Source organism: Canis lupus, chromosome X, assembly GCF_011100685.1.
Source record: "Canis lupus familiaris isolate Mischka breed German Shepherd chromosome X, alternate assembly UU_Cfam_GSD_1.0, whole genome shotgun sequence".
In the NCBI taxonomy this organism is placed as follows: Eukaryota; Metazoa; Chordata; class Mammalia; order Carnivora; family Canidae; genus Canis; species Canis lupus.
Window position 1 is genome coordinate 58,240,662 of NC_049260.1, and position 24,985 is coordinate 58,265,646.

General features: G+C 39.3%; 1 protein-coding gene across 1 annotated transcript in view; it reads right to left on the reverse strand.

Moving 5' to 3' along the window:
• The window catches only part of NEXMIF (neurite extension and migration factor), a 133,566-nt gene extending 109,006 nt beyond the window's left edge, over nt 1-24,560 (reverse strand). The window contains exon 1 of the mRNA XM_038587740.1: nt 24,457-24,560. The gene's annotated coding sequence lies outside the window, so the exon portion shown is untranslated. The remainder of the gene's footprint in view (nt 1-24,456) is intronic.
• Between the last annotated feature and the right edge of the window lie 425 nt (nt 24,561-24,985).

A 24,985-nucleotide genomic window follows, 5' to 3' on the forward strand; every position in this document is an offset into this window, starting at 1 on the left:
CAAACAAATATTAGCCCACACAGTCAATTTTAAACAAAATAATAATGTTACCAAATAAAGTCAGAAGTTCCATCTTTATAGGGTGACTTTGTACAAGGCACCTTCTCTGAGCCTTTGTTTTCTGGGGATACCACTACTTGCCCTATCTGCCTCACAAAAGGGTTAGAAGTGTCAAAGAAATGAGTTCCTAAGTTACCTTGAAAAATATTAAGCTTTGCACAAAGCAGGAGAATTATATTTCTCCTAGGGGTCTTCATTCTAATACAGGGTCATTTATTCATTCAGTGATAAAGCCTTATGTACTATCACAAATAGTTTCCAGAAGTGACAATACTTTTGACTTCTCTCAAATTTCATAATACAACGTTGTGGAAGGTAAAGAGAGTGGAAGGAGGTCGTTCAAGAAACTAACAAGATGGAATGTTTCCAGAAGAAAGCAACAAGGAGAGAAAGGAGTCAATACATCTGTTACAAGAGGAGTGTCTGAAGGAATGGGTGGGAAATGCTTATTCTGGAGAAGACAAGATGGGGTAATGATGACTGTTTTCAGAAATCTGAAGAGTTGTTACACATAACAGAGATTGTGTGTGTGTGTGTGTGTGTGTGTGTGTGTGTGTGTGTGGCAGAAAGCAAAGCAAAACCAACCAGGCTCAAAAGAAAACAAAATTAACCCACAATAATGGAGGTATGTCAAAGGGATACAGGAGCCAATTGAAAAAAGCTGCCAATGGTCAAAGCTGGAACAATTTGAGAAACAAGATAGAGTAGTATTGGACAATAGCCCAAAGTTTGAAATAAAAATCCATCAGGGAAATGCAAATCAAAACTACAATGAGATTATCACTTTACACCTGTCAGAATGGCTAACATCAACAACACAAAAAACAGTAGGTGTTGGTGAGGATGTGGAGAAAGGGGAATCCTTTTTGCACTGCTGGTGGAAATGCAAACTGGTGCAGCCGCTCTGGAAAACAGTATGGAGTTTCCTCAAAAAGTTAAAAATAGAACTACCCTATAATCCAGTAATTATACTGGTTGGTACTTACCCAAAGAATACAAAAACACCAATTCAAAGGGATACATGCACCCCTATGTTTATAGCAGCATTATTTATAATAGTCGAATTATGGAAGTAACCCATGTGTCCATTGGTAGATGAATGGATAAAGAGGTAGTATATAGACAATGGGATATTATTCAGCCATAAAAATGAATGAAATCTTCCCGTTTGCAATGATGTGGATGGAACTAGAAAGTATAATGCTAAGTGAAATAAGTCAGTCAAAGAAAGACAAATACCATATGATTTTACTCATATGTAGAATTTAAGAAACAAAACAAATGAGCCAAGGGGGAAAAAAAAGATAGAGATAAACCAAGAAACAGACTCAATGCTAGAGAAAAAATGGTTACCAGAGAGGAGGTGGGTGTGGGAATGGGTTAAGTAGGGGATGGAGATTAAAGAGTATGCATCACGATGAGCACTGAGTAATATATAGAATTATCAAATCATTATATTGTACACCTGGAACTAATATAACACAGTATGTTAACTATACTGGAATTAAAAACTTTATAAAAATCCATGAGCCAATATATTTTTAAAGATTTCTTTAAATTTATTTATTCATAGAGACAGAGAGAGAGAGAGAGGCAGAGACACAGGCAGAGACACAGGCAGAGGGAGAAGCAGGCATCATACAGAGAACCTGATGTGGGACTCGATCCAGGATCTCCAGGATCACGCCCTGGGCTGCAGGCGGCGCTAAACCGCTGCACCACCGGGGCTGCCCACATGAGCCAATATTGATATAAATAAATGACTGAATAAATAAATGAGAGAACAGACACATTTCCAGTGCACAAGAATTCCAAATACATGTAAATACTCCATTCTCTAGAAGGTGGTAATAATTCCCCAGTCTTAAAATATGGACTGCTCAAAATAATTCCTTCCAAAGAACACATTATGGAAATTTTTAAAAAGTAACTTTACAGTGGAGAAACCTGACAAACACCTTAACCAGGTCATCAGTGTCAACATCAACAGTGACAAGTCATGTTGATAGTATGTAACCATGATATGATGTGATGAGAATAGCACTTTACCTCTCTGGTCTTCCACCCTAAAACACATTACCCTAGTCTAATCATGTTAAAAACATCAGACGAATCAGGAGGGACATTCTATGAAATACCTGACCACTAATCCTTAAAATTGTCAAGGGAAAGTCTGAGAAACTATCACAGTCAAGAGGAACTAAAGAGGGCACCTGGGTGGCTCAGTCAGTTATGCATCTGCCTTTGGCTCAGGTCATGATCTCATGGTCTTGGGATTGAGTCCTGCATCATGCTCCCTGCTCCATGGGGAATCTGGTTCTACATCTCTCTCTATGGCTCCTCCTGCTTGTGCTCTCTCTCTCTCTCTCACTCCTCTGTCTCTCTCTCTCTCTGTCTCTGTCTCTCTCAGATAAATAAATAAATAAATCTTAAAAAAAGAAAGAGAAGCTCAAGAGACATGATAACTAGATGTAATGTGGCATCCTGGATGGGGTCCTGGAAAAAGAACATCAGGGCAATAGTAAGGAAATATGATTATAGACTTCAGTTGATAATAATGTATTGATACTGGTTTGTTAGTTGTGACAAATGCACCACAGTAGTGAAAGATATTAATAATAGAGGAAGTTGGATGTTGGGTATATGGAAATTCTATACTATTGTCACGGTGTTTCTCTAGATTTAAAAGGGTTCTAAAATAAAAAGTTTATTTAAAAAAAAAAAACAAGGAGAGGCTCCCAGGTGGCTCAGTTGTTGAGCGATCAACTCTTGATTTTGAATCAGGTCATGATTTCGGGGTTATGAGACCCAGCCCCGCATTGAGATTGCTGCTCAGCATGGAATCTGCTTGAGAGTCTCGTTTTCTCTCTCTCTCTCTCCTCCTCCACTCTCTCTCTCTCTCAAAATAAATAAATAAAATCTTTAAAAAAAAAAAACAGGGAAAGCTACAAGAAAACACACTTTGGCTCAGTTTAAAAATAGGCTTTCTTAAAAAAAAAGAATAGGCTTTCTGAGAAGAAATTATAAATATCCAAATTGGAAATGAAGAAGAAATTTATCTCTATTCAGATGACATTATCTTATATATAAAAAACCCTAAAGATTCCACAAAAAATACTGTTAGAACTAATAAATGAATTTAGCAAAGTTGCAGGATACAAAGTACACAAATATCAGCTGGGTTTCTAGACACTAACAATGAAAGATTTAAAAAAATAAGAAAACTATTCCAATTACTCTAGCATCAAGAATAATAAAATATTTAGGAATAAACTTAGTGAATAAAGTTAAAAACTTGCACACTGAAAAGTACAAAATATTGCTGAAAGAAATAAATAAAACAATAAATAAAAACACATTCATGATTATGGATTTGAGGACTTAATGTTAAGATGTTAAGGTGTCAATACCACCTAAAGCAATCTATAGATTCAATTCAATCCATATAAAGAGCTCCACAATAGTTTTGTGGAAATAGAAGAATCCACCCTAAAATTTATATGGAATCTTAAGGGATCTCAAATAACCAAAACAATCTTGAAAAGAACAAAGTTGGACGCATCATACTTCCTGATTTCAAAACTTACTACAAAGCTACAGTAATAAGGACATTATGGTACTAGCATAAGGACAGATATATATATATATACTAATGGAAGATAATAGAGCACTGAAATAAACCTTCATATTAATGGTAAAATAATTTTCAACAAGGGTTCCAAGACCATTCAATGGGAAAGGGATACTCTTTTCAATAAATGGTGTTGGAAAAATGGGATATCCACATGCAAAAGAATGATACTGGACCCTTACCCCACATCATATGCAAAAATTATTCTCAAAATGAATCAAAGACCTAAATACAAAAGTTAAAACTATAAAACTCTTAGAAGAAAAGAAGGGAAAAGTTCACAATGCTAGATTTGACAATGATTTCTTGGCCAGAATACCAAAAGCACAGGCAACAAAAGAAAAAAATAGATAAAAAATTTAAAGCTTCTGTGCATCAAAAGATATTACCAACAAATTGAAACGGCAATCCATGGAATGGGAGAAAATATTTGTAAATTATATATATGAAAAGGGATTGATATACAAAATATATAAAGAACCTCTACAACTCAGCAACAAAAAAACAAAAAACCCAATTAAAAAATGAGCCAAAAACTTAAACAGACATTTATCTTTAAAAAAAAAAAAAAAGGGTTTCTTCCATGGCCAATAAGCACATCAAAAGATGCTCAGCATCATTAATCCTTAGGAAAATGCATATTAAAACCACAGTGAGATACTACTGCACAAACATTAAGATGGCTATTATTTTTAAAAAAAGAAAATAACAAATGTTAGCAAGGATGTAGATAATTTGGAACACTTGTGCAACTGTTGGGAATGTAAAATGGTGCAGCTGCTATGGAAAACAGTTCCTCAAAGAATTAAAAATAAAAGTATCATATGATCTAAAAATTTCACTTCTCAGTATACATCCAAAAGATTTGAAAGCAATATTGTTCATAGCAACATTTTTCACACTAGCCAAAAGGTGGAAGCCAGTGTCTATCAACAGATGAATGGAAAAACAAAATATGGCATATACATATAATAGAATATTATTCTGCCCCAATAAAAGGAACCACTGATGTAGTTAATGCTTCCTCCCTCCAGTTTTGAGTCAGCAAGTAAAGCTTTGGCAAAATAGAAAATTAATCTTTGAACTGGGAATTAAACTCACTCTATTTGAGGCCAGTTGCTTTCTTGGCTTTCCTCATGACACTTTTGTTCTATAACTTCAACTCATCTATGATCAGATTTTTTGTAAATGTCATGAAGGGAACTTTTGGTCAAAATCCGTATTAGGATTCTCCAGATAAACAGAATTAATGGGAGATTTAATAGATAGATAGATAGATAGATAGATAGATAGATAGATAGATATAGGTAGATATAGATATATTTATAAAGACTCTCTTGTCTTTTTCAGTGAGGACTACAATATATACTTACCTGAGACACTGGAAACAGATGAATAATGGACTTCTTGGCCTGCCACCCTCCTTGAGTCTGAGGACAGCTGTAAGCTTTCCATGGTCTCCTTATGCCCCCTACACCCACACATTCAGACCTGAATGGTTAAGTGGGGGCCTTTGGATTGGCAAAATTTGCAAACATTTCTGACAGCCAAGCTGCTCAACATGCAGGCAAATTCCTGGGAGTCTAGATGCAGTTAGTGCTACTTCTAATTTCCCAAAGCCTTGATAGGTGTGGCAGCTTAAGACTCCCAAAAATAAGCTGTCTTCCCACTTTGAAGGGGAAATGCTACTCAGTGCCTAAAGCCACTCCTTGTTAAAAAGCAGCTTTAGCTCAGTAGCTTTTGCTGGGGGGAGGGGAAAGAGGTGTGGAAAGAGAAGCTCCTTTGAATTGAAACTTGAATCTTGGGGGTAAACACAGCTGGGACTTGTTCCAACATTGGCTTCTATGGCCTGGAAACAAGAGCACCCTATGTCCCAGTGAAATGCATATTTGCTGAGCCTCATCCTTCCTATTTCTAAATCTCAATCAACTGCAGAAATAAGTATCCTTAAAAATAAGATCTTTTGGCAAGGGAGAGGGTTCTCTTTAGAGGGACTTTAAAAATTAGTTTGATTTAAAATCTTAAATATCCCCAATCCAACTGTCCTCACAAATTCACAAGCATACGTGCACATACAAACAAACACACACACAGAGCCCCCCAGACAGTTTAGGGCAGAGATGCCACTAGCCAGTGGCATGACTCCCAGATTTCCAGCCCTGCACATAAGAATAGAGTGGGGAACTGAAAAATTGAAACTGTCAAGCGCTTCTGAACAACTGCAAATAGACACTTGGCCAATGTAAAGAGAATCAAAGGCAGCAAGGGCCAGCTAGTAAAGAATTAAACTGATTAAAGTAGAAGGACGGCAATCTTCCATGGGCTAAGTTCTGGCTTTTAGGAATAGACCAGAAATAGCAATGCTTTCATTTTCAAAAAAGTTTATTTTTTAATTTCAGCATGGTACTTTTTTGCTATGTAACCTTGAGCGAGTGGTTTAATCTCTCGGTACTTCATTGTTTCAAACACTGAACTGTCTAGAATGATAAACCATCACCTCTGTCCAGCAGGTCTTGATAGTTTGAATGTAGTTTTGCATGTATTACAATAAACACAACCAAAATTGTACTCAACAAATGCTAATCATGCATATATGTGTGTGTGTAGAAATTGTGTGTTTCATCAGGGATGGATGCCTCTCTCTCACATTAAATGCTGAAGAAGTTTTTAAAACTGTCACCCTCTTTGTGCTCTAGCTCTGGAAAAATTACACACCCCATCCCACTCCACTGACCACAGAAAACAACCACTGTCTTTTCCTCAGTGTTGGCTTCTTTGAGCTGAGAAGCTCCAGAATTGGTTCTCTGTAGGCCTCAAGGGCCCCTCTTAACCTTGGTTTGGAAGTGGAGATATCTATCAGGGCATACCATGGTCACACTCCAAGCCATTTCAGAGCTTAGTCTCATTGTTCTGAATGAATACTTCAGAAGCAGGAATCATGGAAATGTCAATCTTGTTGTTTTGTTTTTTTAGAAGACCAAGATCAGGTCAAGGGATAGGAATAAACTTTCTGGGGAATATACCATAGAGCTCATTTCCATCTCTACACAAGTCCTTGCCTATTCTATTTTAATAGCTAAATAGCAAATTGTGCCTTAAAAATTATTCACTGGCAGGGTTTCAATGTAGAAATCTGCCTTTTGAAAACAGTGCATTATGACATTATAATGTTAAGTGGAAGAAAACCAAGATAGGTAAAGCCACATAAACATAAAAATATATAGGAAAAAAGATTAGAAGATCAAAATATTAAAATGGGAAGTCCTTGATTTCTTCATTTTTATATTCTTCTGTTTCTCCCACATGAATTATTTTTATAGTGAAAAATTACAGTTTTCTATTTCTTTTTTTCTCTCTTTTTCCTTTTTTGAATGTGGAAAGGTTTCACATACAGGACAAGGAGCCAAGAGTCTCAAGTACAATATTAAGTGGATATATGCCCTTGCTAAGTCATTTACCTTCACTGAGCCTCTGTTACTCCCATAAAATTGGGTAGGAGACTGACAAGAAGATATCCCTAGAGACCTTTCCCATTTTCCTCTTTAATGTTTTATAGCCAAAATCACTGAGCTGGCTGAGCTGCCTACACTCTTCGCAAATTAAAATCTATAGTAGGACTTAGAGCTCTGGTCCAAAGAGCTATCAGTTGATAGAATTTTCCAATTTTCCTATAATGGAATTATATATTATTTTATCATGAAAATGTAATGTATATGTCATTGGCTCTACAGCATAGTTAGAGAGGGAAAGGGAATATAAAAGGAAAATGAAATGCAACCCCAAACAAGATGTTGAATGAAAAATAAGAAACAAGGGAGCCTGGGTGGCTTAGTTGGTTATGTGTCTGCCTTTGGCTCAGGTCATGAACTCAGGGTCCTGGGATCAAGCCCTATGTCAGGCTCCCTACTCAGTAGGGAGTCTGCTTCTCCTCCTCCCACTGCCCCTCTCCCCGACTCATTCTCTCTCTCTGTCTCTAATAAATAAAATATTTTTAAAAAAGAAAAAAAAGAAACACATTACAGAATGACACATACATTAGGATATCACTCACATAAATTAAGAAAAACACACAGTCCTGAATACCCAGGGGAATATTGAAAAAGAAAACCAGAGCCAGGGATCCCTGGGTGGCGCAGCGGTTTGGCGCCTGCCTTTGGCTCAGGGCGTGATCCTGGAGACCCGGGATCGAGTCCCACATCGGGCTCCTGGTGCATGGAGCCTGCTTCTCCCTCTGCCTGTGTCTCTGCCTCTCTCTCTCTCTCTCTGTGACTATCATAAATAAATAAAAATTAAAAAAAAAAAAAAAAAAAAAAAAAAAAAAAGAAAAGAAAACCAGAGCCAGAGGCATCACAATGCCGGATTTCAAGTTGTACTACAAAACTGTGATCATTAAGACAGTGTGGTACTGGCACTAAAACAGACACATAGATCAATGGAACAGAATAGAGAACCCAGGAAATGGCCCTCAACTCTATGGTCAACTAATATTTGACAAAGCAGACAAGACTATCCACTGGAAAAAGGACAGCCTCTTCAATAAATGGTGCTAGGAAAATTGGACAGCCACATGCAGAAGAATGAAACTAGACCATTCTCTTACACCATACACAAAGATAAACTCAAAATGGATGAAAGATCTAAATGTGAAACAAGAATCCATCAAAATCCTAGAGGAGAACACAGGCAACACCCTTTTTGAACTTGGCCACAGCAACTTCTTGCAAGATACATCCATTAAGGCAAGGGAAACAAAAGTAAAAATGAATTATTGGGACTTCATCAAGATAAAAAGCTTCTGCACAGCAAAAGAAACAGTCAACAAAACTAAAAGACAACCTTACAGTAAGGGAGAAGATATTTGCAAATGACCTATCAGATAAAGGGCTAGTATCCAAGATCTATAAAGAACTTATTAAACTCAACAGCAAAGAAACAAACAATCCAATCATGAAATGGGCAAAAGACATGAACAGAAATTTCACCAAAGAAGACATATACATGGCTAACAAGCACATGAGAAAGATGTGCCCCGCACACTTGCTCTGCATCACTTGCCATCAAGGAAATACAATTCAAAACCACAATGAGCTACCACCTCACACCCATGAGAATGGTGAAAATTAACAAGACAGGAAAACACAAATGTTGGAGAGGATGTGGAGAAAGGAGAACCCTCTTGCACTGTTGGTGGGAATGTGAACTGGTACAGCCACTCTAGAAAACTGTATGGAGGTTCCTCAAAGAGTTAAAAATAGACCTGCCCTACGACCCAGCAATTGTACTGCTGGGGATTTACCCCAAAGATACAGATGCAGTGAAATGGCAGGACACCTGCACCCCAATGTTTATAGCAGCAATGTCTACAATAGCCAAACTGTGGAAGGAACCTTGGTGTCCATGGAAAGATGAATGGATAAAGAAGATGTGGTATATATGTATATATACAATGGAATATTACTCAGCCATTAGAAACAACAAATACCCACCATTTGCTTTGATGTGGATGGAACTGGAGGGTATTATGCTGTGTGAAGTAAGTCGATCGGAGAAGGACAAACATATGGTCTCATTCATTTGGGAAATATAAAAAATAGTGAAAGGGAATAAAGGGGAAAGGAGAGAAAATGAGTGGGAAATATCAGAGAGGGTGACAAAACATGAGAGACTCCTAACTCTGGGAAATGAACAAGAGGTAGTGGAAAGGGAGGTGGGTGGGGGGATGGGGTGACTGGGTGACTGGCACTGAGGGGGGCACTTGATGGGGTGAGCACTGGGTATTATGCTGTATGTTGGCAAATCGAACTCCAATAAAAAATATACAAAAAAAGAAAAACACAGAACAATTCTATATATACTTATATATATAGAATATATAGTCTATATTCATAGGTATATAGTCTATATAATATATATTCATGTATGTATATATGAATGAAATGGAAGAGTACATACCAAATTCATCTTTACCTCTGGGAATGGATAGAGAGGAATGGGGTTGGAAATAGGGGACAGAATTTAACTTGCCTGTAACATTTTATTTTCCCACTAGAAAAAATCTAGAGCAAACTTGATGTTAAAAATGGTAACAGAAGGATGCCTGGGTGGCTCATTCAGTTGAACTTCTGCCTTAGACTCAGGTCATGATCCCAAGATCATCCCAGGATCGAGCCCCATGTCAGACTGCCAGCTCAGTGGAGCGGGCTTCTCCCTCTGCCCCTCCCCCTGCTTGTGCTTTCTCTTTCTCTCTCTCTCTCTCTCAAATAAATAAATGAAATATTTTAAAAAATGGTAACAGAAAAATCTGGTGTTTGTCAGAGGGGAGAGTGGGGATGGGTGAAATACAGAAAAAGGATTAAAAGGTATAAAAGTCCAGTTATAAAATAAATAGGACATGAAGATACAATGTACAACATAGGAAATATAGTTAATATGTAACAACTTTGTGTTAGATTATAGCTAGATTTATTGTGATGATCACCTCATAATGTATGTAGATGTTAAATCACTATGTTGTGCATCTGAAACTAATATAATATTGTATGTCAACTACACTTGAATAAAAAAATCTTATAATTTTATTTGTCAACTACATCTAAATAAAGGTGAAAAAAATAAGAGACTTAAAAATGGTAATAGTTATTATTCAACATGAGTACATTCTAGAGATCCACTGTATAACAGTGTTTTACTTAACAATACTGTATTGTACCTTAAAAATTTGTTAAGTGGGTAGATATGTTAAGTGTTCTTACCACAGTAAAAAAAAAGTTACATTTGTCAATTCTGAGTTGAGATCCAAGTGTGTTTGTTACATTAATTCTTAGTGCTTTTCAGTATTTTTTTAATTACTCAAAAACATATATCATTGTTAAAAGCAAAAGATTAGATTTGTGTGAAATGTTCGTGGATTGTTTTGATAAATGACAAATGATTTTAATCTCAAAACTAGGAAAATGGAAAAGAGAAAAAAGTAACCGGACAAAGAAAAATGAAAGAGGTTTTATCACTGGGATTAGATAAAGGCCCTGGGAACCTCAGGAACTTTTTGCCCAAAAGTAACTAACAAATTCCTATTTTAGATCATAAGCCAAAGACTTAACAAAGCCTATTGGACCTATTACAAGATGGGAATCCCTGAGTGTTCCAGCCTCCAGCATCCACCATATATTTAAAACCCCATGTGTTTCAATGATGGACAGAAACCTCCAGTCAGTCTCCCCCAACCGCTTAGCCTTTCAGGGACAAATTTTCCATCTCAGCTTCCAAGGCGGCTGTTACAACACCACAAATCACCTTCTGCCACCCCTTCTTAAGCCAAATTCCTACTGGTTTCCAGGAATCATATGGGGAATGTGGCTCTCTGAATTTATTGCCCCAGAGTACTCAGCTCACATTTCTTAAACTAAATATCTTACTATGAAAGCTGAACATGCTGAAGATAAAGCTTTCCTTTTTCCCCTACCTGGCCTCCCCCAACCTAATCCCTGTCACAGTCAGAAATGCCATTTTATCCCACAACTCTGAAGAAATATCAGTCATCTTGTCTCTTTGCTGCATACCGATTGATGATTGAATTTTTTATCAACTCACTGTCTCTTGATTTCCCCCATGGCCTCTTTTGTCAGCCCTTTTCGCCAAACCCTTCTTGCTTTTTGTGGGCACTCCACAATACGATGCTTTTAAATGGCTCTTCCTTCTGACCATCTGCCACACCCAGGAGCCATAACCTCTTTCAGCTGATGTAACTGAAGTGCTGGCTCCAGACTTTGCTCTCTAAGGGTAACAATGACCTTGCAACCAGCCACACAATATGCCAGGAAAGCATCTGTAGTCAAACAAGCTATGGATCTCAGGCAACATCAAAGAGAAGGTTAAAGGCCCTGATGTTACGTGAGGGGGTAGGTTGGGAAGGTGGTTAGGTAGGAGAAAGTGTTAAATGGAATGGATGAGCACAGACTTCATGTGTTCAGAAACCAGAATCCTCTGTACCTCACTGTTCAAAAAGACCACAGATAGGGCATTCTGAGGGAAGGGATCAGGGCTTCGCCTGTAATAATCACTCTGTCCCTGATTTATACTGTGACTTTGAGCAACTCAATGTAAAGTATCTGAGACTCAATTCCCCCACCTGGAAATGTTACCATCATGGAAACTCTTACTGTGGGAAAAGACCTTAGAGATTAGCTCTCCACCAAACCTTCACTTGACAGTTTACAAACTCTGAGGCCCAGGGAGGGGAAGTAACTTGTCACACATGGTCTTCAATATTTACCCTTCCTAAGTCCATGAGATTGTTTGTGAGGCCAAATGAAATAAAACACTGGAGCCTTTTAAATTCTTTAGAAGAGAGGGGCTATAGAATTATAAGGTGTTATTATTCGCAGTATCAGTGCCTATATTCCCTTAGTCTCTTGAATGAAGACACACCAGACTGAATTTTCACTTCCTCAGGACTACTAAACACACAGTTATCTCCTTCAGCTGGCCATCTCAGCAACAAGACAGCAGCTCTCTGCCCTATTGTTCACTATAGCCTCTCTCACCTCAAACTTTCTCAACTACTTTAGCATTCCTTCTACCTGAAGATCTAGAAACACCTAGTCCTCCCTGCACCTTCCTCTGGGCCCATGTGAACCTTACATCCTGTGACACCCAGCATTTCAGTGCCATAAGTAGATGACATGGGGCAAGAAGTTCACTACACAGGGCCTCCTAGAGGGTTATTGAATAGAGTGGGGTCAGAACCACAGAAATCAGAAAAAGGCTGAAGAAGTCCAAAAGGACAGAGGGCAAAATAAAGGGCTGGGATCATGCTTTCCCTTTCAGTACATATAATACCAAATGGCTTTTCATTTAAAAGAATAATTTGAGAATGCTTTTGTCTAGTATATGGCCTGGATGCCTGAGGCACTCTTGTGGATTTTTCAGTCTAATAAGCTGAATTTTCAGAAAATAAAGGACCCACACTGCTGACATTTGCCATATCCACTCTAGGCTTCCATTAGTCAATGGGACTCCATGCTGGAAGATAACAAAGTTGTACCTGAGGGAAGAATGGTAAAGGTGAAAATCAAAAGACAGAGAATAGCCCACCTACCTGTTCTTTAGCATCTTCCAGTGGTTGACTAGAAGTAACTTGGCCTTGGGATCCCTGGGTGGCGCAGCGGTTTGGCGCCTGCCTTTGGCCCAGGGCGCGATCCTGGAAACCTGGGATCGAGTCCCGCATCGGGCTCCCGGTGCATGGAGCCTGCTTCTCCCTCTGCCTATGTCTCTGCCTCTCTCTCTCTCTCTCTCTCTCTGTGACTATCATAAATAAGTAAAAATTGAAAAAAAAAGAAGTAACTTGGCCTTGATGAATCATGAATCATTGCGATCAGCAATATCATGACATCACCACCTAATCTGAACAATAAACAAATGGGGCTTTCCTTTTATTCAGGTGCTAAATATATAGAAATATGTATCTACCAAAGAACTGTTGCAATAGGGCCAAAATGAAACAAAACAAAAACAGTGGCTTATAGGAAAAGAGTGAGATCAATGGCAAAGAAGGCTGATTCCAAGTTCTCTTCTCTTCTCAGATCTGTATTACAGTATCCTAATCCTTTGGCCCCTCTGCTTAACTGATGACCATTGTCTCCAGAATTAAATAGCATATCTGGAGCATTCTTGAGAGACAAAATGAGAAATTGAGATTTTGGTTTTTCCTACGATATCATCTCCATATCTTTGAGTAAAAGACCAGGCATACTCACCTTTTGACCACAAACACATACATGAAAGGATCTAGGTAAGCTATAGCCTATGGTTTAACAACAACACTTTGGCCTTGGATTATAAAACATGTCTATCTCTCTTTACCACACAAATTTCAAACTGTTTCCTCTTCAGATGCATATGTATTTTTGTTTAGCTTTAAGCCAAACCACACAAATCTGCAAAACTCACTGTAGCACTGGCACAATTCCCCTTCCTTTCACCTATTTAACCAAATGGATTTGACTATGTCAGTTATAAAACATCTTAACATGTCAAAGCTACATCTTTGCACATATAGGATTTGCTATAAGAAAAAGCAATGTGATTTATGTACCATATATAAAACACACATTTAATAAACAGTGGGTATACTTCTTTCTTTGCCAAGAGGCACAATAGATCAACAATCCATAAAAACAAGCACACAGAGATGTATACACAAATACAGAGAGCCAGTAAGGAAAATGTTACTGAACTGCCCCACAGGGAGATCAGAAACACTGAATCTACATTGAGGAAACCCCTACAAGTCAAAGGAAAGAGAGATTTCAGAAAGCAACAGTTATGCCAGTACATAAAGAAGCTGTGTAACAGGGTCAATGAATTCTCTGAGCCTTGAACAAAAAAATGCCAAGAAGTCAACACGGAGCTCTTTGAAGGACAGAGCTCTTTCATAAATGTTTCCCACCAGGCTAAGATGCTGGAAGCCTCAAGGATCAGAACATTGGGGCCACAAAGATGCCAGATAAACCCTAGACTCTAAAAAAAATGAATGAATAAATACCCTTTTCATAACCTACTCTTTTCTGTTAATATTTCCTCAATCAATGATCATTTCAATCATGGAGATGGAGTGTTTTTGCTAAGAATAAATAAACTAACTTCTCCCACAGGGGAGACTATCTCTTTAATCAAATGGAGTGGTACAGGAATCTGCAGTGCATCACTTTACTTCTCTTAGAAGAGTCAAGAGGCAAAAATTTGGTCAATACAATGATATAGTTTCTACCAACTCTGTGGGGTCCATACTATCCAGGTGAGTTCCCTGTTGCCCATATTTCCCTAGTACTCATCTCTGCCAAAATGACAGAGACGTTAGAATTATCCCATAAATATTTTAAAGCAGTCATGATAAAAATGCTTCAATAATCAATTACATTCTTGAAACAAAAAAAAGTAAAGTCTTAGCAAAAAAGAAGAAGAAGAAGAAGAAGAAGAAGAAGAAGAAGAAGAAGACGACGACACCTGGAGGAACCAAGTGGAAATTTTAGAAATGAAAAATACAATAACCAAAATTTTTAAAAATCTCAACAGATGGGTTCTATAGCAGAATGGAGAGGACTGTGGAGAGAATCATCCAACTTGAAGACAGAATAATAGAAATTATTCATCTGAACAACAGAGAAAAATAGACTGAAAAAAATGAACGGGCCTCAGGGACCTGTGAGACTATAAAAAATATCTAACTTTCCTGTCATCAGAGGAGGTATGGAACAATAAAATATAAGAAGGCAGGATAGATAAGGTTCAAAGGAAAATGGCTGAAAAGCTCCCAAATCTGGCATAAGATATAAACCTACAGATTCAAGAATCTGAGAGTATTCTTAACTGGATGAACCCAAAGAAGTCCATACCACAACACATTACAGTCAAACTTCTAGAAATTTTAAAGACATGGGAAAAAAAATCTTGAAAGCAGTGAGAGAGAAATGATGCTTTAGCTATAGGAAAAAAACAATCTGAATGATTTCTCATCAGGACCCACAGAGGCCAGAAGGCAGAGGCACAATCTTTTTCAAGTGATTAAAGACTAGAATTGTCAACTCGGAATCCTATATTCTGTGAAACATCCTTCAGGAATAAAGGGGGAAATTTAAAAATTCTCAGATGAAGGAAAACTAAGAATTTGTTGCCAACAAATGTGCACTAAAAGAATGGCTGGAAGTTCTCTAAATGGAAGGAAAATATAAAAAAGGAATTATGGAACCTCAGGAAGGAAGGAAGAACAACAGAAAAAGCAAAAGTAGGAGTAATACAATTGACTTTGCTTTTCCTGTCAAGTTTTCTCAATTGAAACAAAAATTATAACACTGATGTAGTTCTAAATATATGTAGAGGAAATACTTAATTCAACAATATTATAAATAAGGGAGAATAAAAGGTTAAGTTTCCTCAAATAGGTAAAATGTTGATACTAGTAGATTGTGATAAGTTATATATAGGCACTCTGGTATATAGTTTTACAGCTTTTTAAAAACTAAACATGCCTTTACCATATGATCCAGCAACCATAGCCTGGGCATTTTCTCTAGAGAAATAAAAACTTCTGTTTACATGAAAACCTGTACACTAACCTATACTGCTTTACATGTAAGAGCCAAAAACTGGAGACCACCAAAGTGTTCCTCAACAGTTAAGTGCTAAGCAAACTGTGATACATTCATATCATGGAATACTGTTCAATAGTAAAAAGGAATGTACTGTTTATACATAAAACAACTTGGATAGATCTCAAGAGAATTTTGCTGAATAAAAAGCCAAAATGAAAACGCAACATATTTCATGATTCCATTTATACAATATTTTTGAAACGACAAAATTATAGATATAAATTAATGATTAATTGCCAGGGGTTAGGGATAGTGGGGGTGAAAAGGGTAAGGGTGACCATAAAGAAAATAAAGGGATAGCACAAGAAAGATCTTTTTTGGTTATGGGACAGTACTTTATCTTGATTGTAGTAGTGGTTACACAAATCTATACCTGTGACAAAATGACATAGAACTAAACACACCTATTGTTCAGATGTCAAGTTCATGATTTTGATCTTATACTAGATATGTATATGTAAGATGTAATATTGGGGGAACAGGGTGAAGGGAATATAAGACCTCTCTGTCCTTACAAAATACTGTGAATCTACAATTATTTCAGAAGAAAAAGAAAAAAATCAAGTCACTGTGGTAAGCAGAGTAATGACCCTTTAAAGTAGTCCACAGCCTACTTGTAGAACCTGTGAATATGTTAAGTTATATGTCACAAAGGGAGTTATGGTTGCAGAAGAAATTAAGTTTGCAAATCAACCAACCTTGAGGTGAAGAAATTACTCAGTATTATTCATCCAGGTAGACGCAATGTGGAAGGGGGAGACAGAAGAGTGAGAGTCAGAGAAGGACATGTGACAATGAAAGCAAGATTAGAAGAATGCAATATGCCATTGTTGACTTTGAGGATGGAGGTGGCCCATGAGCGAAGAAATGTGGGCAAACTCTAAAAGCTAGAAAAGGCAAGGAAAAAGAGTCTCTCTTAGAGGCCCCAGAAAAAAATGCAGTTCTGCCCACACCTTGACTTTAGCCCAGTGAGACCTGTTTCAGATTCCTGACCTCTAGCACTGTGGGAAAATAAATTAATGTTGTTTATAAACTACTAGATTTTTGGTAGTTTGTTACAGCATCCATGGCAAACTAATACAATCACCAACTAGTGGTTAAAAACCAACTCACTCAAAGATGGGCAGCTGGCTTTTTGCAGAGTACATTCAACTCATTATTCAGAAGTCAGTAGTTCTGTACTATAATCTTAAATCAATGGTTAATACATCATGGTGAATGCTATCATCACCAATGATAGCAATGATAGAAATTTTGCCTTTGAACTACAGGGAAAAAGAAATATGTTACTCCTTATTAAATAGGGCCTGTTAAGTCAATACAGAAATAAGAACAGAAGCATTTGTGCCATGAAGGCTGGAAATCTTGTCTCAGCTACAGATACCTGTTTGCAATGAATTTTCTGCTGTGTTTAAAAAACAGAATATCTATACTTATTTTCTAATGGAGAGAATATAGAAATAGAAAAATGCAATGAATTAGAAAAAGGGTGAGGTAAATTAAATCAGATGATAAAAATACCCAGCTAGAAACAAAGTTAACTTCCTCTAAGACAAGAGAATCTGTTTTATTCTTTTCTGTGCCCCCAGTAACCCAGTGCTTAGCACAAAGTAGTTGCTCAATAAATTTTTGCTAATTAAAGTAGATATGATGATTAACAGCCCTTCCAAATTTAGGATTCAATTAGTCCCCATACCCTGCCTCATACTCCTAACTGCTAAGATAAAAAGAAGAGACAAGTAATAAACATTTATTCATGGATAAGGATACCACCTATTCCTACCACCTCAACTGTAAGTAAGACACAGATGTGGCATATATTCTTGTTTGCAGAACTTAAGGAGCTTTGCTTTTAATAAAGCATGTTAGATCTCCAGGATGGCTAACAATCCAAAAGGCCCATGAGTACCAGGAGTCCTCATGAAGATATCTGGATACCACCTTCCTCTCTGACTCTACCTAACTATTGATGCTAGCATGAGTACCAGGAGTCCTCATGAAGATATCTGGATACCACCTTCCTCTCTGACTCTACCTAACTATTGATGCTATTGATGCTAGCAAATTCCCTATTTTGGTCAAGGCCATTGGCTAAGGTAAACATATAAAAAGAGAAAGATGAAAGAGAGGTGGGGGCAGGTAAACATGCATGAACTTTCATGGAATATATTTTATATATTAATAATGAATTTGTGGATAGTGAATGTTGAACAGTCACTCAAGAATCTGAAAGTTGGGCAGCCCTGGTGGCTCAGTGGTTTAGCGCCACCTTCGGTCCAGGGTGTGATTCTGGAGACCTGGGGTCGAGTCCCACATTAGGCTCCCTGCATGGAGCTTGCTCCTCCCTCAGCCTGTGTCTCAGCCTCTCTCCTTCTCTCTCTCTCTCTCTCTCTCTCTCATGAATAGCTGAATAAAATCTTAAAAAAAGAAGAATTTGAAAGTTGACAAATCAAGGATTTAGGGATACTATCCTTGGCTTGTTTTTGGTGAGAACAGTAAGTCAAAGTGGGTGCTAAGTGATTCTTTTTCATAATAATAATAATAAAACCTGTGCGGGCTAATCAGAAGAATGCTTGTAACAGTAGCTGAGGGCTGTGGACCAGAAGCATATTAATAACAGGCTTTCTTGAAAGAATCATTTTCATGGCTTCCATTTGAAGCTACCATGACCATGACAGCCACACAATAGGAATTCTTGAAACAATTGAGCAAAGGCTAGTGCAGAGGTTAACTCAGAATGTATGGCTGGACTTCCTAAAAATGTATGCAAGTGTCATATATGTAAACGTGCACTTTTCTGAAAGTTTCCTTGGCATTCATCAAATTTTCACAGGAGTTCATGCCAAAAATAAGGGTTAGGAACCACTAAGCTAAGTGGTGATGGCCCATTTTTCCTACTCCCTTACTCAGTAAAGCATGTCTTCAGAATGTGTTCCAGTTACTTAGTAAGTAAAGAGACAGAAGGTCTCTGTTCAAGCAAGTTACTGAGACCTGGTCTCTGGGTTAATAAATCACATGCATGCTTGGAATAACATGGCAGATACTGGATAGGAGGCCAGAAAAAAATTCAGTAACACCACAAAATTTAGGTTACTGCAATAGGCAGGAAAGAAAAGATCACTATTAATGTTTTTACTCAAACAAATTCACATGTGGATTTTACTTTTGGGGTCATCACCCAGCCATTCTATTTGGTTCTATACATGTTCAGGAAACGTGGACACATTTTAACATTGGCCTAAGTAAAGCTCAATTCTGAAGGGGTCGCTTGAAAACACCTGTAAAAGCAACTTTAAATAGCTCCACATTTTCTTCTTGTTTGCATTGTTCTTTTGCTGTAGTGGGCCAGATTTGGCCTGTGGGCCATAGTTTCTTTTGACCCCTGCCCTAGATCAGTGAAAGCCAATTGTAGATACTTAGAACTGGAAAGTAGTTTATTTTTTTTTATTTTTTTTTAATTTTTATTTATTTATGATAGTCACACAGAGAGAGAGAGAGAGAGAGAGAGAGAGAGAGGCAGAGACATAGGCAGAAGGAGAAGCAGGCTCCATGCACCGGGAGCCCGACGTGGGATTCGATCCCGGGTCTCCAGGATCGCGCCCTGGGCCAAAGGCAGGCGCCAAACCGCTGCGCCACCCAGGGATCCCTGGAAAGTAGTTTAAAAGGTCATCTTCTCCATTAAAGAAAAAGCAAATGGAAATAAATGTAATATCTACATATGGATATCTACATATAAGTATAGACATAACTTATAAATTTGTATTTGGCAAGACCACATGCAAACTATTTGGGACAGAGAGATAGTTACTTGTGCATTTCTCAAAGCATATTCTAAAAAGATGAATTCACATTCCATTGGTACCATTTTCTTTTGTCTTACAACAGCCATGGTAAAGATGATCTTTCTAAACCCAAATGCCTCCTGGTATGCTTGGTACTTATTACCTATCACCAGTCTTTCATGAAAATAAGAATAGCCCTGTTCCAGCATGCATATAGGATCTCTTTGTGTGCTTGATTTAAAAGAGCCTTATCGTTAGGATGACCATAGAATTTTCTTGTCCAAACTGGGACAATTTTGAGGGTGAAGCAAGCATGCCAGGACAAGAGGTATAAACCACAACGTATGGCTGCACCACTTCTAGTCCTCCATAAAGGAAATGGTTTAACCTTGCTTCAAGGAAAATCAATCTCTGTGCCTTTTCTCAATGGAGGATGGCTTGGCATTACTCTAGCAATCAGGCCCACGGTATAATCTTGGTATCTAACCTCTAAACCCCCTCAGGTGAAATATTAGGAGTAGCTCCTTGCTTAGCTAGTTGTGTTAATACTTGAAATGGGCTACTACGGGACAAAGATGTAACTTTTTAAACATGGCTTGGGGGGGTTTGAGAAAACAGTAGATAATTGTTTATATCAAAGTAATCTTACTGGGGATGGATAAGATGACTTATTGAGGTGCCTTTTAGACAAGCAAAAATTATATGCATAGTCGTTGGTCCTGAAGACTTCAGTCCTTTTTCTTCCAGAGAACAAGGAAGGGAAAGACATCAGGTCATAGTGCTTATCTGCAGAAAAACACAGACCAAAAAGAGCACATTCCCTAGTAGAGGCCTGCAAATCACCAAGGGCAGTGAAAGACTGAAGGGAAAAGAAGCAAAGAGCATCCTCATCCCTTTTACTATAGCTGGCCCAGGAAAGGCCCTACTATCAGTATAAGAGTTTTTCCCCACCATACTCCATTCTCCAGGCTGACCCCATCAGACTAGATTTTCTCAAGGTTGTGATGTGCTTACTGTTGCAGAAGAGTCAGTGTTGCTTGAACAAGAAAGGAATGTTGACCTCTGCCTAAAATGAAATTTTCTTGGTGAGAGAAAAGGTCTGAAGTTAAAGGTAGGTCCAAGTGATGATGCAATCTCATCCAGTGCCCTTTGTTTTGTTTTCAAGCAGCCCTGGAAAATGGCACAAAGAGCCTGGTGAGTCCTTTATGTCCAACCCTATGACCTTGGGCTTGAAATGGTGCTTTCTGGTGGAGAAACTATTAATGAGGGAGCTAGTTGATGGGCAACTTTTCATAGGAGGTAAAGGGCGAAAATAAAGAAAAAATCAAAATGCTGAAACCTGAAATCTTGTTGCATTATTTTTTTTCTTGTGCAAATAGGTGTTTGCGTTAAAATATGGAAACAAGACCTTTGGGCAGAAAGACCTACACTGTGACTGTGAGGAGCGATTGATTATATGCTTTTAAATTGAGGAGGTAGAGATAAAGGAAGTTTCTAAAGGGATTATCATATGTTAAAGAAGACTTACAGGATCCTGGAGGTCTGCTATTGTCACTAAAATGTTTAAGAGGGCAAAAGCAGGGAAGCCAGATGACCTCCTCCTTATTATATCATTTCCCTTCCCTGTCATCCACTTTGGTTCTTCTCTCTTTTTGGTTGCTACAAGCAGGAACACTTAAACCACGTATTTGTCACCAGATGAATAAGTTTAAAGACAATGTAACAATCAAAGGCCAGTTAGAATCTCTTTCTCTCCCTTTAGTAAGGTATTTGGAGGAAAAAATAAGTATTCACTAGAACTGGACTTAGGAACAGAGAAAATGCAATCAATGAATGCTTGTTGGCTAGAATTGGTTAAATAAATACTTTGGTGAAACCAGGATCTCCATGGTGATTGTGTCAGATAAGCACATCTTTGAGTGTTTAAGATCCAGCACTTATCACTTTACTCATCTGTTTTCTTCCACTTAAACACAGGTAACGCCACCATATCTTTAGTTTTCTCTGTTCACTGGGTAGTTTACAGGTAATCAGAGGATTATGAAAAAATAGAAAAAGGGAGAAAAGAGGCAGTGAGGCAGAGAGTAAGTGGCAGCGTTTCACTTTGCAACAGGGTGTTAAAGGTGTGCGTGTGTGTATGTGTGTGTTGGTGTATGCATGTGTGTGTGTGTGTGTGTGTGTGTGTGCATGCGCCTGTGTGTTTTAAAAAGCATTGATGCATCAAAGATTTATTCACTGAACAGGTTGATTTATTTAACAAACTTGACATATGTCAAATTCTACCATGTGCTTACATAATTGTTACCCATTAATCAAAGCTATTATTTAGTCAAATATTTGTTTTAAAAGTATTTTCCTTTAAATGACTTTTTCTAGTCCACTGCACAATCAATCAGTGGTTCATTTTTATTCTGTTTTGTTTTGTTATGTTAACAACAGCTATTTTGAATTTAATCTTCTAGGGCCATTTCATCTTCACCCAAAATCTATTCCTTTTTTCCTTAGTAACAAATTTCTGGTTAAAATCACATCATAGGGAAAAATTTAAAAATATCTACAAGGCCCTTTCATGTTATTGTATTTTACATTCTTGATTTCCAAAAAAATAGCAGTTTCTCAACATACTGTTAAAATCAGATATCTGAATACTGCTAACCTAAGAAACTGGTTATCAGGACAAAAGGGCATGATTTTCATGGGTGAGTGCATGTTTGTGGAGTGTAGAAAGGTGGTTGGGACAGCTAGGGGTGAGCTAATTGGGTAATTAGAATAAAGGAAAGTAAATGGAGTCAAATTCCAATTCTTAAATTTTGTTGAATCATGCTATTCCACCTGAACACACGTGTACAAAAAAATTATATTTTGTTCAACTCAAATGTATGTAATTGGGAGGTAAAATATTGGGAGATATTTCTGAGAAACAAAAATGTCTAATCACTAGCTACCAGTTTGAGTTCTTCTATTGTAAATATGCCATTTGCAAAAGCAAGAGGCTCATTTTGATCTCCCAGGTCAAGGTGTGAGGACTAGGAAAGATGGGGGGGTGGGAGGAAGGGAAATCCCACCACCACACAAGTAAATCTTTGACCTAGTAAGCAAATACGTTTTTGTTGTTACTGCTGGGTAAAATGTACAAGTCTTCCAGAAATTAGACAGTGTAATAAAAATGTACCAGCCCAAATTTAAATTGCTCACTAGACAGATGGTTAATTATATTCACAGCCACATATTTCACTGGGATAGTTTCAGACACTCAGCCAGTTTTATTTGATTATCCAGTTTCCCAGTTAATATGTAAAATGACAGTTACTTTGGGGTTTTTCTGTTCCCTTCTAAAAATATATTTTAAATAAGGGTAAATTCTCCTCAGCCACGAGAACATCACTGCTGTAAATAAAGTGTTGGATTATGGCACCCTACGTGTAAAAGATGTAAGAGAGATTCATCCCCTGAAACCCAAACGGTTTCTGTAGTTCAGAGAAGACTATTGGAACACCTTTTCGCACCAAAGAAAATATTTCAGGAACTATCAGCACACTCTGCTCCTCCGCCAAAAACAACCGAGGAGATATTTAAATCACTGGTTGACATGCTTTCGATGCTTTTTAAAAACAGCTTTAGCAGCCCTACACAAATCATGTCTCTTCAGATAAGAGTCTAGAAAATGGAACGTTAGGAAAACGTTAGGAAAAGGCCACATAGCTAAGTACACTGCTGTGCACAGAATTCAACAATATGCTAGGAGCCAAAACCCAAAAGCAAAATATGAAACCCACTGACTCCAAAACGCAACCAGAAGCTAGGCAAAAATCAAGTGTGCCAATGTTGAAATGGAGACGCTATGTATATGTGTGTGTGTATATATATATATATATATATATATATATATATATATATTTTTTTTTTTTTTTTTTTTAACTTCAAAAGAGACAGGAAACCTTGCGCGGGTGATTCGGTCCCTCACGAATCAGACAGAGAAGCAGTCATGCTGAAACCACTGGATTCCTCAGCAGAACGGCGCCAACTCAGCGGCGCGTTTTCCATACTTTCCCGGAGCAGGCCCGCTCCCCACGCCAGCTCGCGGCCTCCCAGCCCTGCGGGTGTGCTAGACCCGAGCGAAGGTGTGCAGCGGGGCGAGGCAGAGAGAGGCACCAAAAGCCACGCAGGAAAGTGTGTCAATTTGATCCCCACCGAAATCGGGAAGGGACCGAGGGCCAATTTCCGCGAAGGTCACAGCCTCGGCGAGGCTCATTGGGACGCCCAGCACACACTCGCCCGCGGCCCTTGGTCGGGTGGCGCGTGCTGGGGAGCGCTCAGTGGTTGGCAGGGCAGCCCCAAGCGCGTAGGGGGCGCTGGCGACCGTACTTCGCACCTTTGCCGCTTTGGCCCTGGCTCCCAGTCGCGGCCGCCGCGTGGGTCTTCCCGCTCGCACGGAAGCGTGCCGTGTTGGTGCCAGTTCCCTGGCCAGGATCTCTCCGGCACCAGCCCGAAAGGAGGAGGCACACTGCTGTCTTCGATTGCCGGGCTGTGTGTATGTCAGCGCCAAGGCTCCGGCCCGCTCGCTTCCCCTCCCCCCTCTCCCGGCGCAAGCAGAGGCCTTTCCTAGATTGCAGTGCCTATCAGGGCTAGCCGAGATCTCTCGCCCTTACTGCCTCGCTCCCTCGTACACAGACACACAAATGCACGCCATTCTCACACAGAGATCTTGCCTTCCTTTTTCCCTTCCTTCTCTTTTATCTTGGCTTCCCCCAATTCGTTCCACCCCTTGCCATCTTGAGCCAGCGGGGGAGCCTGAGAGAAGGCCAGGGAGCTGGTTGGTAACGCTCGTACTCACCTCGCAGGCCGACTCAGGAGGCGCAAGTCGCTGGCAGGCTCAGGCAGCCGGCGCTGGAACTAGCGCGGTCGCAGTCAAGGCTTGACTGCCGCCGTCGCTGCAGCTGCTAGAGCCGCCGCCGCCGCCGCCGCCGCCGCCGCCGCCGCCGCCGCTGCTACTGCTGCCACCGCCGCCGCCGCCTCTGCCTCAGCTCCATGCGCCAGGCCCGCCAGGTGGACGCGCCTGTGTCCCTAAGGCGCCGCTGCCGCTGCCGCCGCAGTGCTAGAAGGAGTCAGAGCTGTCGGGATCTGGCCCTGAAACTCAGCACCTCAGTGACTCTGGGCCGCTCTCGTGGTCCGTGCTTTGGGTGCACCACCGCTCGCTCGGCCCGGGCTACCTCAGCTGCGGGCTGCGCGCGCGGCGCTGGAGCCCTCTCAGTGCGGTGGCTGCGGCGGTCCGCGGGAGGGAGAGAGGAGGAGGGCGGCTGCTACTGTCGCTGTAGTCGTTAAAGCTATTGCTAAATGCTGCTACTGCCGCTACCGCTACTGCT